Source organism: Lissotriton vulgaris, unplaced genomic scaffold (genome assembly GCF_964263255.1).
Source record: "Lissotriton vulgaris unplaced genomic scaffold, aLisVul1.2 SCAFFOLD_328, whole genome shotgun sequence".
NCBI classification, from domain to species: Eukaryota; Metazoa; Chordata; class Amphibia; order Caudata; family Salamandridae; genus Lissotriton; species Lissotriton vulgaris.
This window is the reverse complement of record NW_028243607.1, coordinates 522,631-539,779: the sequence shown is the minus strand read 5'-3', so window position 1 is coordinate 539,779 and position 17,149 is coordinate 522,631. Positions and strand designations below refer to the sequence as shown.

General features: G+C 48.5%; 1 protein-coding gene across 1 annotated transcript in view; it reads right to left on the bottom strand.

Moving 5' to 3' along the window:
• Positions 1 to 17,149, bottom strand: part of LOC147668283 (E3 ubiquitin-protein ligase TRIM39-like) — a 325,919-nt gene that overhangs the window by 107,474 nt on the left and 201,296 nt on the right. The gene's annotated exons all lie outside the window — the stretch shown is intronic.

Below are 17,149 nucleotides of genomic sequence, written 5' to 3'. Positions count from 1 at the left end.
TCTCTGGTGAGGGTCTCCGAGAGTCGGACCCCATCCACGGAGCCGTCTTGCTCCTGGGTCCGCAAGAGGTCAGGGAGAGGCTCGGAGTCGTCTTCAACCCCATTGTCTGTGGCCATCAAGAGGCTGAGTTCTGTTCGTGCAAAGTGGGGTTTCAGTCTGTTGGTGTGGAGGACTCGGAGCGGATTCCGGGCGGACTCCATATCGATCAGATAGGTGGCAGGACCCTTGCGCTCGATTACCTTGAAGGGTCCCGTCCATTTGTCTTGGAGAGCGCACGGTTCGGTGGGGGACATTACCCAGACCTGTTGCCCCGGCTCGAATTCAATGGATGAGGCGTTCTGGTCATACCATTTCTTCATGTCCTCTTGACTGGCCTCTAGGTTGGCTTTTGCTAGGTCTCTGAACCGCCGGGACTGGTTGCGGAGGGTGAGGAGGTACCGGAAGACATCTGGAGGACTCTTGGCCGGAGGCATCTCCCAGCCTTCTTTGATCAGGCTGAGTGGCCCCCGTACTGGGTGCCCATAGAGCAGCTCGAAGGGGCTGAAGCCTAGGGACTTCTGTGGGACCTCCCGGTAGGCGAAGAGGAGGCACGGCAGCAGCACGTCCCACTGGCGACGGAGGGGCTCTTCCAATCCCCCGATCATCCCTTTTAGCGTGCGATTGAACCGCTCAACAAGTCCGTTTCCTTGGGGGTGATAGGGGGTCGTGAAGCGGTAGGTGACCCCACACTGTTGCCAGAGGGACTTCATATATTTAGAAATGAAGTTCGTGCCTCTGTCACTGACGACTTCTCGGGGGAACCCCACACGGGAGAAGATCCCCATCAGGGCCCGGCCGACCACTGGGGCTGTCACGGTCCGGAGAGGAATAGCCTCAGGGTAGCGGGTGGCGTGGTCCACTAGTACCAGGATGAAGCGATGGCCTTGTCTTGTACGCGGGTCCAGGGGTCCCACAATGTCTATCCCGACCCTCTCAAATGGGGTTGTGACTACTGGAAAGGGTTGCAGGGGAGCCTTTAATTTGCGGCCGCTCTTCCCACTGGCTTGGCACGTGGGGCAAGATCGGCAATGCTGGTGCACATCGTTTCTCATTTTGGGCCAGAAGAAGTGGGTCACTAGGCGGCTGTAGGTTTTATCCTGTCCCAGGTGCCCTGCCAGGGGGGCATCGTGGGCCAGGTTTAGCAGGAAGTCTCTAAAGCGGAGGGGCACCACTAGTACTCGGTTGGCCCCCAGCTCGGCGATTCGTTGCTCGCTGTACAATAGATCATTGTCCCAGTAGACCCAATGAGTTCCGGAGGTATCCCCGGCGCTTTGGGCGAGCGCTTGTTGTCGGAGTCCCTCAAGGGAGGGACAGGTCTTCTGTTCCTGACGAAATTGTTCTTGTGTGGGTCCCCCTTCTTGAGCCCACTGATCAAGATTAGCGAGGTCGGAAGGTTGAGCAAGTTCGAGGGGGATGCCATGGTCGGGGGTCTCGGCGGGGGCGACCGGAGGCGGCGGCGCCGGCCATTCTGGTTCTTCCGGGTGATGGTTGGCACGGGCGGCCATGGACCGGGTGGTGACGCACGCCCAGTCTGGGACGCCCAACATCCCCAAGTGTTCTTTTCGCTCCACGGCTGCCCACGGGGAGCTTTCCAGGTCATTTCCGAGGAGGCATTCCACGGGGGCGTCGTCTCGGACCGTTACCTTCAACATGCCGGAGACCCCTCCCCACTCAAAGGGGACGCAGGCCATCCGACACAGACTTTCCGAGTTGTCGGCTGATCGCACAGGGCAGAGAACGTTCGGTAGATATTGTTCTGGGGTCACCAGATGACAGCGGACGGCTGTCACACTGGCCCCGGTGTCTCGAAGGGCTTCGGCCCGATGACCATTGATGCTCACCCATTGGCTGTACTTCTGGGTGTTAGCGGGTAGGGGGACCCGCGGGACCATGTCTCTTCCCCCTAAGCACGCGAGAGTCATGGCGGCTGGCTCCCACTCTTGATACTCTTGCTCGCCTGTTTCTTGTTCCTCGGAGATCTGTTCTTCCCCTAGTGCCGCGGCGGCCACCTGGCGGGGTCTTGGACTCTGATACTGCGGGCAGCTTGGGTCGTTTGCATAGTGGCCGACTCGTTGGCATCGGTGACATGTAACATTGGCTCTGTATCCCGGTCGCGCCGGGGTGCTGCCCCGGTTGGCCGGGGGGGTGGTGCTGGTAGCGGGGGCGGCCGGAGTATTGTCTCTTCCTCGTCCTTGGCCCCCTCCTCCTCCTCTGGGTCGGTAGTGACCATTGTTGTTCCTGTTCTGCTCGTAGGACCCATTCCGGCCCACTCTGGTGATCTCCCACCGGTCAGCTTCGGCTGCGAGCTGCCGGGGATCGGTTAACTTGCTGTCGAGGAGGTGTTGGCGTAGTTCAATGAAGCAATTGTTGGACAGATGCTCCCATACCATCAGATTGAACAGCTGCTCGTAGGTCGTGACGTTGTTCCCTCTGATCCAGCCTTCGAAGGCTCGGCTAAAGTACGTTACATAGTCCACCCAAGTTGTACCTGGAATGCGTGTGCAGTCTCGGAACCTCTGACGGTACATCTCGGGCGTGAGGCCATAGCGGGTGAGGAGGGCCGCTTTCATATGGTCGTAGGAGGTCATCTGGTGGTCTGGGAGCTGTAACAGAGTATCGCGGCCCTCATTGAGGAATTTGCCCCATAGGCCGGCTCCCCAGTCGGTTCTATCGATCCGGTGCGCAGTCATCGCGATTTCATAGGCCTTAAACCATTGCTGGATGTCGTCTTCTCGAAAATATTCTCGGACCACATCCTTGGGGATGTGCACTTTTTTCTCCGCGGTCCCTGGGGTGGACGGTCTGTCGGGCACCCCTAACTCTTTATTTTGTTTGCGCAGGTTGATCTCGGCTAGGTTCCGTTCGTGCTCGTACGTTAGTCTTTTTTCCTCGAGCTCCCTTTGCCTCTGTTTCTCCTCTCTTTCTTCTCGGAGGCGAAGGTGCTCTAAGTTTATTTTTTGCTCGGCCAATTTGAGTTCTATGTCCATCTTGAGTCGGGCCATTTCGAGTTCGTGTAGTCGGGCTTTTTCTCTTTCTTGGATCTCGTCTTGCGAGAGACTGGTTCTTTGCCCCTCAGGGGCCGTGTTGGTATTTTTCGCGGTGCTTTGCTCAGGGGTTTCGACATCCCCGGTCTCTGCCCAAGATTCTAGGGCATGCTTAAAATCGTCCTTGGTACTTAGTCCGGTGGTAGCGATACCTAGTTCGATGCAGAACTGCTTTAGTTCACGATGGCTGTATTCCTCTAGTTTTTCCATTTGGAACTTCTCAGTTGATCCGCTCTCTTTAGTCGACATTGTTGTTCGTTGTGGGGTGAGCTACTCTCTGTACGTTATGCGGTGATTCGGATCGCGCCGCTGGCCACCAATGTTAGACGGACCGGGAGGGTCGGCCGAGATTACGGGGAGAGGTCTCCAGGGAGAGCCGTCTCCAACGACTGTACAGGTAAGTAACTTCCCCCCCACAGACGGACACCACACAAGATTGAAGGTTAACGAGACTTTATATGCAATTCTTAGGTTACGTCGCTATGATACAAGGAGGTCTGGACTCAGGGGTCCCCTCGGTTCTGATCTCTGGTTGAGGAGAAAGGGTAGCGGGACAGTCTTAGTTACCAATGAGTTAAATAGCTCTCAATCCTCGAGCTCGGCGTGGTTGCTGATCGGGCCGTGGAGGAGCCAAGCAGGTCCCGAGATGGATGAAGGATGGTCGACGGGCCGTGGAGAAGCCAAGCAGGTCCCGATGAAGATGATGGTTACAACGGTCCGCGGCCTCGCCAGCAGATCCGGACGACGGTGAAGAATGAAGGTTACGACGGCTGTGGCAGCGCCAACAGGCAGGACGATGGTGCACAGGACCGAGCTACGGCAGCGCCAGTAGTCCGTCCAGGATGAGTTCCTCTTACGTCTCTCGACTCCAAGATACAACTGACTTCCTGCTCTGGAGCTGTCCCAGTTATAGGGCTGGCGTGCTTTGATGTCCGGACCCTCGCACTTGGAGGTCGGGAGGTCCGGGATGAGGGAGTCCAGACACCCAGCAGGGGGGTGGAGCCAGCGCCCGGGGAGGCGATGGGCGAGCGGCACTGGGCGGGGGGAGAGCCATCGGCACCTCTCTCTCCCATTGACTTGCCAAGTAGCCCGCTCACCTCCTGGGTGGAGGGTGGTGCCGGATTGTCTGAGGCTGGGCTAGGCCCAGGGTTGAGGTCGATCGGGGGCCAGGCGGCCTCGTGGCGAGGCGTCCAAGATGGCGGCCCGGGCTGGGTGCATGGGCCGGCAGTGGATCGGACCCACGAGGTTATCATGTTCGAGGGCAGGGGTCCCTGAGGGGACGTAGGGCGTGCAATGGTGGTGTGTGGTGCTTGCGTGACTGGCTCGGGCCTGGTCGAGCCGGGGGAGAGCGGCCCGTCATGTGGCCTGTCCAACACTCCGCATGTCTAGCCTGCTCGTGTTGTGGTAAGATGTGGAAGGAATGAGGAGAAACAGTGGAGATATTTTTAGGTTCAGAAGAAGGGGTAGGTGAGGCAGTAGGCAAGAACGTCAATATCATATAATACACCCCACCCACCAATAAAGAAGAAACAGTTAGGAATAGAAGGAACACTTGAAACATGAAGCATTTTGTACGAACAATTTGCTGCAGCTTGAATCTTTGGGCCTGAGCTTTTTCCAAATCCAACAGCTTTGAGAAAACCATCCTCTAAAACCATCCGCAACGTTTCTTGACGCACTTCGTTCTGTGTAGCAGTAGTCAATCCCCAGGAGTTCCCAGGAACCGACGGTCTTCGACCTAGTGTCAAGACCTACTAACCAGATGGAAGTACACGCGCGGCCCTACGGCACACCCAGATGCAAGGTATTTTTAATTTACAAATATATACAAAATCTCCTGGCTGTGGAAGCAAAAACACATATATATGGAAAAAGACTCACAATATTACAAAAACCACAATTTTTACGAGTGTGTTCAGACTGAATAGTAGCAATGGGGTAACGTGAATGTCAAGGGAGCAAACAGAACTTTATTAGTCTTTAGTACTGGATCGCAGAAAATAGCGGCTTCTCCCAGGACGTGTCTGTTCGTCAAACAGCTGATCCGATGATAAAACAGAGTTCTGCTGATCAGTCAATTGTTCAGATCTTCAGTTTTGTGATGGCAAATGTTCAACAATGTCGTTCTGCTGCACTGAGGGCTCTCCAACAGGCTGAGCGTCGCTAAAAGGGACGAAAGTCTGCACAGTTTCCGTTTCGGACGAGGCAATGCCCTTCCTCACCCACGAGTCTGCTGGTAAAGGTATAGGTACCTTCTTAGTATGGGTGGCGTGCACCCAATTTTTCCGTCCTTCCAATCGAACAGCAGTCCTCGTGGCAAGAAGTACTTGGTAGGGTCCAGTAAAGCGGGGTTCAAGGTTACGCTTTCGTCCGAAATTCCGCGTTACCACCCAGTCTCCAGGCTGGAGCTGGTGGCCTGGACCCTCCGTCTGCGTCGGCAGTGCTTCAAAGACCTGTTGGTGAATTAACCTCAGTTTAGCAGTCAGATCATGCAGATAATCGATCAACATTGGGTACTCAAGATCAGAGAACACACTCGGTCTAGGGACCCCCCAAACATTTGCAGGGCGGCCGAACACAATCTCGTAGGGGCTAAGCCCTACTCGGGAGTGTACAGTCGCCCTTGTTGACAACAGAGCTAAGGGCAAAGCATCAGGCCACGAGAGACCAGTCGTAGCCTGAATCTTCGCTAACTTTAATTTAAGGGTGCCATTATACCCTTCAACCAAACCTGCTGACTGGGGATGATTGGCGCTGTGGAATTTCTGTGTAATCCCAAGGCCCTTACACACACTCTTCATCACACTCCCCACAAACTCACTTCCGTTATCAGACCATACAATCCGTGGCATTCCATACCGAGGAAAGTATTCCTTCAGTAGGATTTTCGCAGTGGACAAAGCAGTATTATCTTTGAGAGGGTAGGCTTCGATCCATCGGGAGAATGCGCAAACCACAACTAAAACGTATTTCAGGTTATTGCATCGCTCCATATGGATGAAGTCTAGCTGAATCACCTCAAAGGGACATGAAGGGGGAGCAAAATGGCCAGGAGGTGTAGGGGTTCCCTTACCAGGATTGTACATCATACATATCATACAATTCTTAACCAATCTCTCAGCACACTTAGTAATACCCTCATTCTTCCATACAGGGGACAACAACTTACAGATACCTTTCACGCTAATATGTGCCAAGCCGTGTGCCATCGTCACAACAGCTAGTACATACGCATCCGGCAACATCCACCTCTTATTCTCCGACAAATCAATCCAACAGCCATTCGCATCCAACTTTCCCGTACTCTCTTTCCATTTCGTCTTTTCAGATTCAGTGGCCTCGTTCTGTATCGCTTTCACACTCTCGATAGTGTCCTCACACATACCAGTCTCTGTAGGCCACCTAACCGAACTCGTCACATACATTCTAGTACTAAGATTCCGGGCAGTCTCCTTAGCAATCTCATCCGCAAACGCATTGCCACGACCAACATCATCCGTCACCTTACGATGCGCACTACATTTAATAATCGCCACCTGCTTGGGCAATGTAAGTGCGTTCAAAAGATCATTCACAAGCTGTCCATGCTGAATCTTCGTACCATGCGATGTCATAAAACCTCTCTCTCTCTCCACAAACGTCCGAAGCTATGTGCCAAGCCAAATGCGTATTGGCTGTCAGTAAACACATTCACCCGTTTCCCTTTCGACAACACACACGCTCTAGTCAAGGCAATCAGCTCTGCCGCCTGAGCAGAATTCTGATTCAATCTCGCACTTTCCACAACAGTATTTAACGTCACCACAGCATACGCAGTCGTTACATCGCCATTCGGCAACTTAAAACACGACCCATCCACATACAAGGTCCCATCGGGATCTTCCAATGGAGTATTTTTCAGGTCGACACGACCTTTTGTTTCCTCCTCCGTTCGTAAGTAGCAGTCATGAGGTGCTACTTCATCTGATTCCATACTGATTGGCAACAAAGTCGCCGGGTTCAGGACTTGCAACGTTTTATTTCAATGTGACTTGCCAAAAGCGTCAACTCATAACCAGACAATCTTGCACTCGTCAGGTGTTGAGTTTTCGTACGATTCAAGAGAGTGTCAACTGCATGCGGAACCATCACCGTAAGCATATTATCCATGACCAATCCTGCAGATTGTCGGACGGACACCGCAGCTGCCGCTGTTGCTCTCAAACAACTCGGCAATGCTCTAGCTACCGGATCCAAGGTCGAGGAAAAATATGCACATGGACGTTGCTTACCGCCGAATTGTTGCGTCAAAACACTCAACGCACAACCTTCTCTCTCGTGAACGTATAGTGTAAACGGCTTACTGTAGTCAGGAGTACCTAACACAGGGGCCGAACACAACGCATCACGCAATTCAGAAAAACTTTTCCGACATTCTTCCGTCCATGGTAAAGGAGTTGGAACATCCTTACACGTAAGAGCCACCAATGGTTTCGCTAGCAATGAAAAATTCGGGATCCACTGCCTGCAGTATGACGTGATACCCAAAAAGGCACGCACATCTCTCTGAGTTGTTGGCACAGTCATTCGAGCAATCGCTGCAATTCTCTCTGGGGTCAACCTTCTTCCCTCCTTTGACAATAAGTGACCTAGATAGGTTACTTCTTGACAACAATATTGTAGTTTAGAAGGTGACACCTTATGATGTAAGTCACAGAGATGTTGCAACAACGACACCGTAGCAGTTTTGCAATTGTCCTGAGTATCTGCAGCCACCAATAAGTCATCGACATATTGGATCAAGGCCGCACCGGCCGGCAACGCAAACGCATCTAGTTGGCCCTTCAAGGCTTGACTGTATATGGATGGACTTTCACAGTAGCCCTGAGGAGCGCGTTTAAACCTGAAGCTGCGGCCACCAAGAGAGAAACCGAAAAGGTCTCTACTTTCCTCAGCAATCGGAATGCTGAAGAAAGCATTCTTCAGATCGATCACCGCGAACCAAGATGCAGAGGCTGGAATCAGAGTCAGTAGAGCCGTAATGTCAGGCACCACAGGGAACTGAGGAATCACAATTTTATTCACCTCCCGTAGATCGATAACAAAAAGATAAACAGGTGGTTTCGATGGATCAGTGCGTTTCAAGATGGGCAGTACAGGGCTCTTGCACACGTTTCCCCGAGTCTCCTCGATAACATCTTTTTCGATCAAATCGTAAATGATCGCTAACAGCGCTCGCTCACCATCAAGGGAGATACGATACTGGGGAATACGTGGCAATCGTACATTCGATTTCAAGTGGACAACATAAGGGGAGATGTCAAGCAGGCCCACGTCATTGGGACCTGTTGCCCACAAAGATGCAGGAAGAGAACTCAATTTCGGTGGAAGCTTATCGAGAGACAAGTACATAGGAGAGACAACTCTCTCACCCAACGTAAGCTTCACTCCCGCAGGAGAACAATACAAAGTCGCATACAGACGTTTTAGCAAATCCAGGCCCAAAAGATTTTCACCACAACCAGTAGTCAAAATCAACGGAGCTTTCAGCTCACGTGGCCCAATTGAAAGGGGCAAAGGACGAGAAACCGGATTGCTAACAGGGGCGCCAGAGAATCCAACGGAAACATTTGTTAAGCCAGACAAAGGTGCGCCAGGGAGTTTCGAATGCATGATGGAACTTTTCGCTGCACCAGTGTCCAACAGAAAAGGCTCAACGACGCCCGAGGTGGCAACTGCGACGTAAGGCCCTCTCTGATCAACCGGAACTGATACTACTCCCTCTCTTTGTCTATGGCTGTCCTAGTAATTATCGTCGTCAGCATCCTGATCGACGTAGTAATCGTCCACATTGTACTGAGCAGATCGCCCTTGCGACAATCCACGCTGATCGAAACAATTATTAGAGTCAGAAGTATTGTTGGAACGATCGTTTTGAGCACCGCGACCTCTACCACGTGATGCCTGTTGAGGACCACCACGACCTCCTCTAGATGAATTACCACTATTACGATCAAGCAAAACTGGACAATCGAATTTCAAATGACCCTCTCCCCTACAATAGGCACACTGATTGTACCCTAACGTAGATCTCTGCGAAGAGGAGTCATTCCGCAATTGCGACCTATTCGACTGAGACTGCGATCTATTCCGTTGTTGCGAATCATTCTGATTTGAACGTGGAGGATATGCTTGCTGCAACAACACTTTAGTTTTGAGTTCTTTTGTCTTCTTATCGGCACGATCATTCTCCTCTTTCTCTCTATTCTCATAATATTGGGCCGTGGCCAATATTTGAGCAGAAGTGGAAACAGCCCACGCACTTTCTGAATTTCGTAATTTGTTGCTTAAGTCAGGCAACAAATTTGAGACAAACTTATCCACAAACAATCGCTGACCTCCCTCAGTACCCATATCCTGACCACTGTGATCAATGAAAGCCTCCTCAAATCTCGTAAAGAAATCAGAGACACCCTCATCCTTCTTTTGTTTGCAAGCGGACAGTTTGTCCCAATTCACCTTCATAGCTGGCATAAGTGTCTTCATGAGAGTAATTATTCTCTGAGGCAAAGCCGTAATTAACTGGTCAGGCTTGGCCCCACCAACTTGTAAAGCGTCAGCAGCCCGCAATGCATTCCAATCACCGCCTAGTTCCGCCGCATGGTCTTCCTGTCGAATCTTTGCCCATACCGGTTGCGGTACGACATTGCCAAACAGCATATCGATATCAGCAAGATTCATTATCGTAGCATCCACAAGCTGCGATAATTCTTTATAATACCCAGCAGGATTTTTGCGGGGGTCAGGCAAAGATTGCTTTACCTGTAAAACTTCCGACCGTTTCCATGGAAGATGTATCCACACTCTCTGAAAGTGCGGCAGGACGATTGGAACGGCATTAGCATCACCCGGCATCCACACTGGTGGAACCTCGCGCATGGGATACTGACCAGGCACTGAAAGCGGTCCCTCAATATCTTCTAAAAACAATGCCCTAGGCATTATAGTAGGACGAAAAGACAACAACTGCTCAACAGCACGCCGAACATTGCTACCCACCATTATTCCGCTCGCAAACTGGAGCTGGAGATTAGTGAGAGCAGTCATTACATCATCAGATGCATCAGCCGATATTAGGTCACGTAAATGCTTGCACATTTCTTCGAACACGAACCTTTGTGTCGGTACATTGAATTGACAAAACGTGTCAAGCACCGCACATGGAGGATTTCTAAGGGGGTATTTCATCCAACCCATCGCCATGTTATACAACGAGTCACGTTCCCTACCACCGGGAAGCTGACTTCGTCTTGGAGGACCGTCCGAACCAGCGGACTCAAGAATAGGACCAAGAGAATTAAAGAAGTTAGCAGCAACAGAAGGGGTACGACGTCGAACAGATGGAGAAGAAGAGTAACTCAATGGAGTAATAAGAGAAGTGTCAGAAGCAGAAGAGACAGCAGGAGTAACCAGAACAGTAGGAGCAGCGGGAGCAGGAGTATGAGGAAGTACAAGCGGAGGAGCAGTAGGGACGGAAGCAGGTAGAGGAGCAGGAACGGGTTGAGGAACAGGGACAGGTTGTGGAACAGGAGCAGGAGCAGGTGGAGGAACAGGGACAGGGGGAACCACTGGAGCTACAATACCCTGTGCGTACGGAGGTGGTGACTTCAAGAGATAGGACAACAAGGGGTCCTCTACTGATTCCTCCTTCTTATCTGTACCCGTCGGTAAAGCGGGGTAACACTTATCTACAGACATACGCTGCAATCTATCGAAAACTTCCTTTTCCTTCTTATCTCGCTGGAACTGTTCTGCATTTCTTACCGTTGTAACAACTCCTTCTCTCTTATTACGTTTAATCTGTCTGATTTCTCTCTGTTTGGCTTCTTTACGCCACAACCGAAAGGAATCAAACATGGCCGGCCTTGCTTTTCTTTGGAACAATTTAGCTTCTAAATTATCTAAAATCGGAGTCTCAAAACTACCATGAGGTGGCCAACTAAGGACACCGTCTTTTTTAGTATAACGAACCCAACACTCATTGAATGTGATTGGACCCAAACCATGGCGGCAATATAACTCATAAGTTGGAGTTCCAACCGGAGGTATCGGACACGAGTCCTCCAGTCGGGAATCCGTACCACAACCCTTAAAGCAACTAAACAAAGTACTACAGCCAGGCATCGTGCACACTAACCGAGTTTCACAAACGTCAAGGGTTACGGGATTACACTATTATCCCAGCAATGAGCAAAAACCCTCGGTTTTTGGCGACTGCAGACGTCAAATATCACAACAAAGAACAAAGTACTAAGAACCACAAATGCAATGGAACCATGCAACAACTAAGCACCCACAACAAAGGACTCTGGGAGCGACCCACAAATACTTAACTCAAAGATCGATGGCGTCACCAGAAAGGCCCGTCTATCGTCTCGCTGTACCAAGGTCTACGCCAGGCGTCAAAACAGGTCTACAGTCAGGGCAGCAGTCCGTCGCAGCCGTCAGGAGGCGGGAATCTTCGCGGGAAAAGTCGTCGGGCCACTTGGTTCGACAACAGGATCGATGAAGCGGGGTGCACCTTCCCTCGGAGATTTCACACGAAGTTCCTCACGATCGTCGGGCTTGGACCGGTACCACTGATGCAGCCCCACGTTGGGTGCCAACTGAAGGACTGGGTTTTCTTAAGACCCAGCGGTGCCAGGGATAACACCTAAAACCTTCGTGGGTAACCTGTTCCGGCGTACAAATAACAGAGACACGGGTCACTTCCTTCGGCTTCAAAGATTCGAGGTTTATTTACTGCAGGGAACACAGAAGTCACAGGAAGTACAACACGTGTAGGTTCGAGGAGTCTGATTCGACTTGCCTCTGTGGATCGCTCCTTTTATACAGTTTTCATGCATAGAATATCATAGTACACAAAGGTTTACAACTCGGTTCCCATCGTAAAGACCATAAGGGGTTGCTTTCATGTATTCAAGGCCCGGAACATAAGTACAGAAACATTTGGTAGCTCCCAACCGTAAAAACCCGTCTTCCCACCATTAGTACATTCCAATCAGCAGTAAACAGATCGAGGAAGGGACAGAAACAGGTGCGGAGGAAGACAGAAACAGTGGGGGGATCGAAAAGGGTGTAAAAAGGGGTGGTATCGGGAAACACGAGCTGCGGGCATCAAAGGGACGTGTCTAATGAGATGCACAACTAAGACAATAGTCCGGCACGGCAAGATGAGCCTCGAGCGGGGCCAGCTGCCTTGCAGTGTCATCCCCCTCATCATAAAGACACTTTCAAAAGAAACGTGTCTTCCGCAAGAGCTTGGGAATCCCAGGGTTGCGAAACGAACAACGTCCGTTCGCTGGCTACTTGAGGGCAAGAAACAAAATGGATGCCGTATCTAAGATGGAACCCGTGGGTACAGATGAAGAAACCCACGAAACAAACGAACGGTATAAGATAGTACAGCGAAAACGCGTACACCCACTAAACTCGTCATTTGCGGTTCATAGATACCAGACTCGACCATATTCGTGCAAGTCGAAAACACCACTTACGAACGTCACGGAACCTCAGAAGGGTACAACACTACAGGTAAATGTAAATTTTGCTCTAATGATGTCTAAATCTATAATGTGCTTAGGGAAATTAAGGTCAAAATTAATTCTCAATACATGATAATAATGTTAGGGATATCGCCATTAGTAATTTAACTACATTTAATGAATGAAAGATTTTACATAGTTGTTTCAATGAAATGATGGCCTTGATTAGGCCTTCCTGGAGCTAGAATGGACACCACAGATCTGTTTGGGATATCACTGTTTTCTTTGTAGGAGATATGCAGGGTGGGTTTATTCCACTGAATAACATTATCGAGGGGTGCAGCGTAGATACCAGAGAGTAGATATTAGTATGGTATCAGATTTATTGTTGCACGGTGTTTCAGGATGAAGATATCAGACATGCCCGAGGAGAATCCCATGGTTCCACTAAAATGGAAGATGTTTCCACTAATGTGGGAGATAAAGGGATACATTTCACAACTTTAATATAAATAAATATAATTTTGCATTATATATATATCTTTTTTTCTCACAAATACCTAACGATAGGTTAGAACAGGGCACTTGCTGCTTGCAGCTTCAGTAAGGATTCTTTGTTGTATGCACCCCCTGTAGAGCACGTATGGATGTGTTGAGAGATGATGATTGATGCTGTTAGACTGCAACTTGTTACATATGAAAAGGAAATGGATGGATGTACACATAACTAACAATAAGGTTATAGATTTAGGGAATGGAGAGGTTTGGAAAAATGCCCTCACCATTAAGTGATAATTAAAATAAATAAGAATAATAACAAAGAGAGGCTGGTGAAAACATGCTATCCCCATAAAGTGATTACCTTATGAACTTGTGGTTCCCTTAGAGCCTGTTGTGCCTGACACCAGTACAATATTATTATTTATACCTGTAGGGGCAGAGTATTTTTCTCTCCTCAGTGGGTTTTAGCATTAAAGTCCATCCACTGGGTGAAAACCTCTGTGCCGTCATACTGGGATACCAAGTCCACTTCGTTCACTGTGAGTCCCAATGTCAATGCGTAGGCAGTAAAGAGAGACTTGGGCCACCTATGACTGGAAGGTGGTACATTGTCTTGCAGTAAGCTGATGACCTCCTGTGACCTTTCCATCACTTGAGGCCTGTGAAAGCCTGTGACAAAAGACACTGTAGCTCTGCTGAACTACCTCCAGGAGAGAAGAGAAGCCTCATTGTCAAAATGCCAGTGCTGCCAAAAAGAGGTGACTTACCGGGGTTTGTGATATTCCAAGGTACCAGCAGCATATCACCTGACATAATTAAATTGTTTCAGGGCATTCAGCTCCTGCCCACCAAGAAAGGAATGATGTCCTTCCTGGGGATAATGAACTGCTGCCACCAATGGATAATGAATGCAGATGCTATGAATGTTACAAAATGAACTTGCAAACTGTTTCAAGACTTTGAAAGAGACATTGTGTACTGCACCTTCATGGGGACCGCTGGTCTGCCTGAATACAAACTGCCTTTCCATCTCTTTTTCAGAGCAAAATAACATTGCAAATGAAGTGATGCTGCCAATGATGTGCTGACACAGCTGGAAAAGAAAGGCCTGTGGGACACAACTATGTGACTTTGCTTTCAGCAGTGATTAGGGGTCCGCAGCTGTGATGGTGGAGAGGACGGCTCTCATTGTGTTGGACTATACCTGTATTGTCTAGGTGCCATATTTGGTGCAGTTGTTGCTGTCTGGATCGACACAACATTTTTCGGCTAGCAGGCACACAGGTTATAATGGCACCATGTAAGATGCCCACCTGTTAAATTGGCAAAATTATTACCTGTAATAGGTTATTCTGATGAGATCCATTCTCTTAGAAACAGATAAGGCCCCCAAGTAAGTCAGTGTTGAGATTGTAGAAAACGGCACCACACCAAGATTAGACACCATTAAAAAAGGTAGACTACATTAGTGGTACACTGATGGTTGCTCCAGCAGACTGATAGACACTGATTACAGAGCTGGGTATGCTATAGCAATAGCTGAAGTGCAGCTCTGCCACTTGGAACATCTACCCAATAAGATGAGCTGTATGCGTAACAAAGCATGAATACTAGTCAAGGGTAAAACTGTTCACATTTAAACTGACTCACATTATGCTTTGCAGTTCTTATTTGTGGCCAGCAGTGAAAATATCACGGATTCATTACAGAAGCAGGGCGCCTTATTAAAAATGATCCTTTAGTAAGGATCTTGATCAAAGCAATACTATTATACATCAGGATAGCGGTAATAAAATGTGAAGCATACACAGGAGCTAATACTAAGTTAGCCAAAGATGATGCCATTGCTGACACAGCATTAAATGAAAGCATGTTGCAGCCAGTGCAGATGGGACTAATGAATAAAGCATTCCAAAAATACAGCTCATTCATAGACAATTGTAGCAAGCTAATGCAAAGGAAGCCCAATGGTCTCCAACAACAGATGAACACAGAGGGAGGATTGATGATGGATGCAAGCCGAATAATGAAGAGAGTATGGGCCTACCAGTATAAGATAGATGCCTGTGTCCCCATGCAGTATGTTCCTTTCCCTTACAAGACTGGAGCAGGGACCCTCTGATATTGCACAAGGGAGGATGAATGCGCAGATGCATGTTGCTTCCCAGTGAATGGATTTAAATATTTGCTGGTGTGGGTTGATATGTTTTCAAAATGAATGGAGGTGTATCCAACAGGGAAGAATAATGCAGCAACTGAGGCACAGTACTTCAGTAAAGCCATCTCTCCAAGGCTAGGGACCCACCAGGGCAAAAATAGCGATAGGAGGAGATCACTTAGGGACTACATTTATGCTAAAGAGGTTGTTTTTGGGAATAAAGTATAACATGCATACCCCATACCACCCTCCAACTTGAGGCCAGGAGGAGTAAATAAACTCCAAAATAAAAATAAAAAATAAAAATAGATTATTAGTAAAAGCAACTGATGGAACAGGCCTGAAGCTCTGACTTTAGTACTGCCTGCAATGTGGCAAAAACTTCTAAAGTGATTATGGATACATGGTCATTGCGAGTAAAATAAAAGCTGTTTCTTTTAGTTCTAGGTGGCCTGGAACACAGACGGTAAACCAACGCCATGAATGGATTGAGGGTTGAAGATGCAAGGCAGCGCCCCAACGCCTGAGAGGACGGTACCAGAAAGTGATGACCATCTGTCACCAGAGGACCTGAGCAACACAGCAGTCAAGAAGAGGACAGACCAGACCATTTCCACGATCCATGAGGGCCCATCATAAAGTGACAGAGGGACACAACATCTACATCTACTGATGCTGTTGAGTGAAGTACACATGATGGTCTGCACCTGCAGGAAAATAGACTGAAGAGGACAACGCAGGGCAGGTCGTGACACTGCCCCTGAACAAGACGACTGCGGACCAGGAGGAGAAGCAGATGACCGCTCACTGCGTGCCTTTAAATTACTGACACTTGCAAAAAGTGCTTAGGAACTGAGTGACTAAAGTGACACTGTAGCACTATGCATTACACAGAGAAAAATATTTGTTGGACACTTACTGCTGGTATCACAACAGCCTGCCTATATAATACTGATCTCATCAAGATGTATCAATGTGACAATGCATGCATTGTATGCAAACACTGTGTAATGCCATCCAAAGATATGCAACTAATGTTTCATATATATATATATATTCACTGAAAAAACCATAGGTTTCACACCAGTTATAGTTAGCTGGAAGTTTTACCCGCATAAAACCATTGAAATTCCCACGTTATAGTTAGTTGGACTCACTATAACTTGCGCGTGCAATGCACTGCTGATGACGTCACATATTACATCACTCATGACATGGTCAGTGACATCACTCATGACATCACTGATGCCACCATCCTGTGAATGTGTGTCTTTCTGAAAAATTTATATTAGTGAGTAATATTTAAATATTTAAATATATGTATTAGTGTTTCACTTTGTGTATAAGTGGCTGCATGGGTTGGTGAGTAGCTACATGTGTATGTATATGGGTTATTAGATGTTTTTTTAATATCAGTATGCGTATCTATATGGTTTGGTGGGGGTATTACTTAGCACATAGATGCATGAGGGACTGATTCTGTGTTTGTATGTGTTTTGAAGACAGCATATGTGCAGGACTGTATGGGTGGATGAGTGTGTATATGTTAGTGAGTGAATGACTGTCTCAGTAGTGTCTTTATAAATAACTATATATGTTTTAATCTAGTATATGTGAATATTGATGTATATGAGTACATGTGAGAGTGAGGGATTGTAAGAGTTCCTGTTTAAATTAGTATGTGTTTCTATAAGTGATTGTTTAAGAGAGTAAGTATGTGTAAGTTTCCTTAGAAGTAAAGTGGTAGTGTGTGTATAGCTGTATATGCAAATAAATAGATGTTCAATAGTTTATTTGTATGTGTGAGTATGTGTGTGAGTAACCTTTGGTTGACTGTTGGTGTGTAACAGGATGTATAGGTGTATCACTACATATCATGAGTG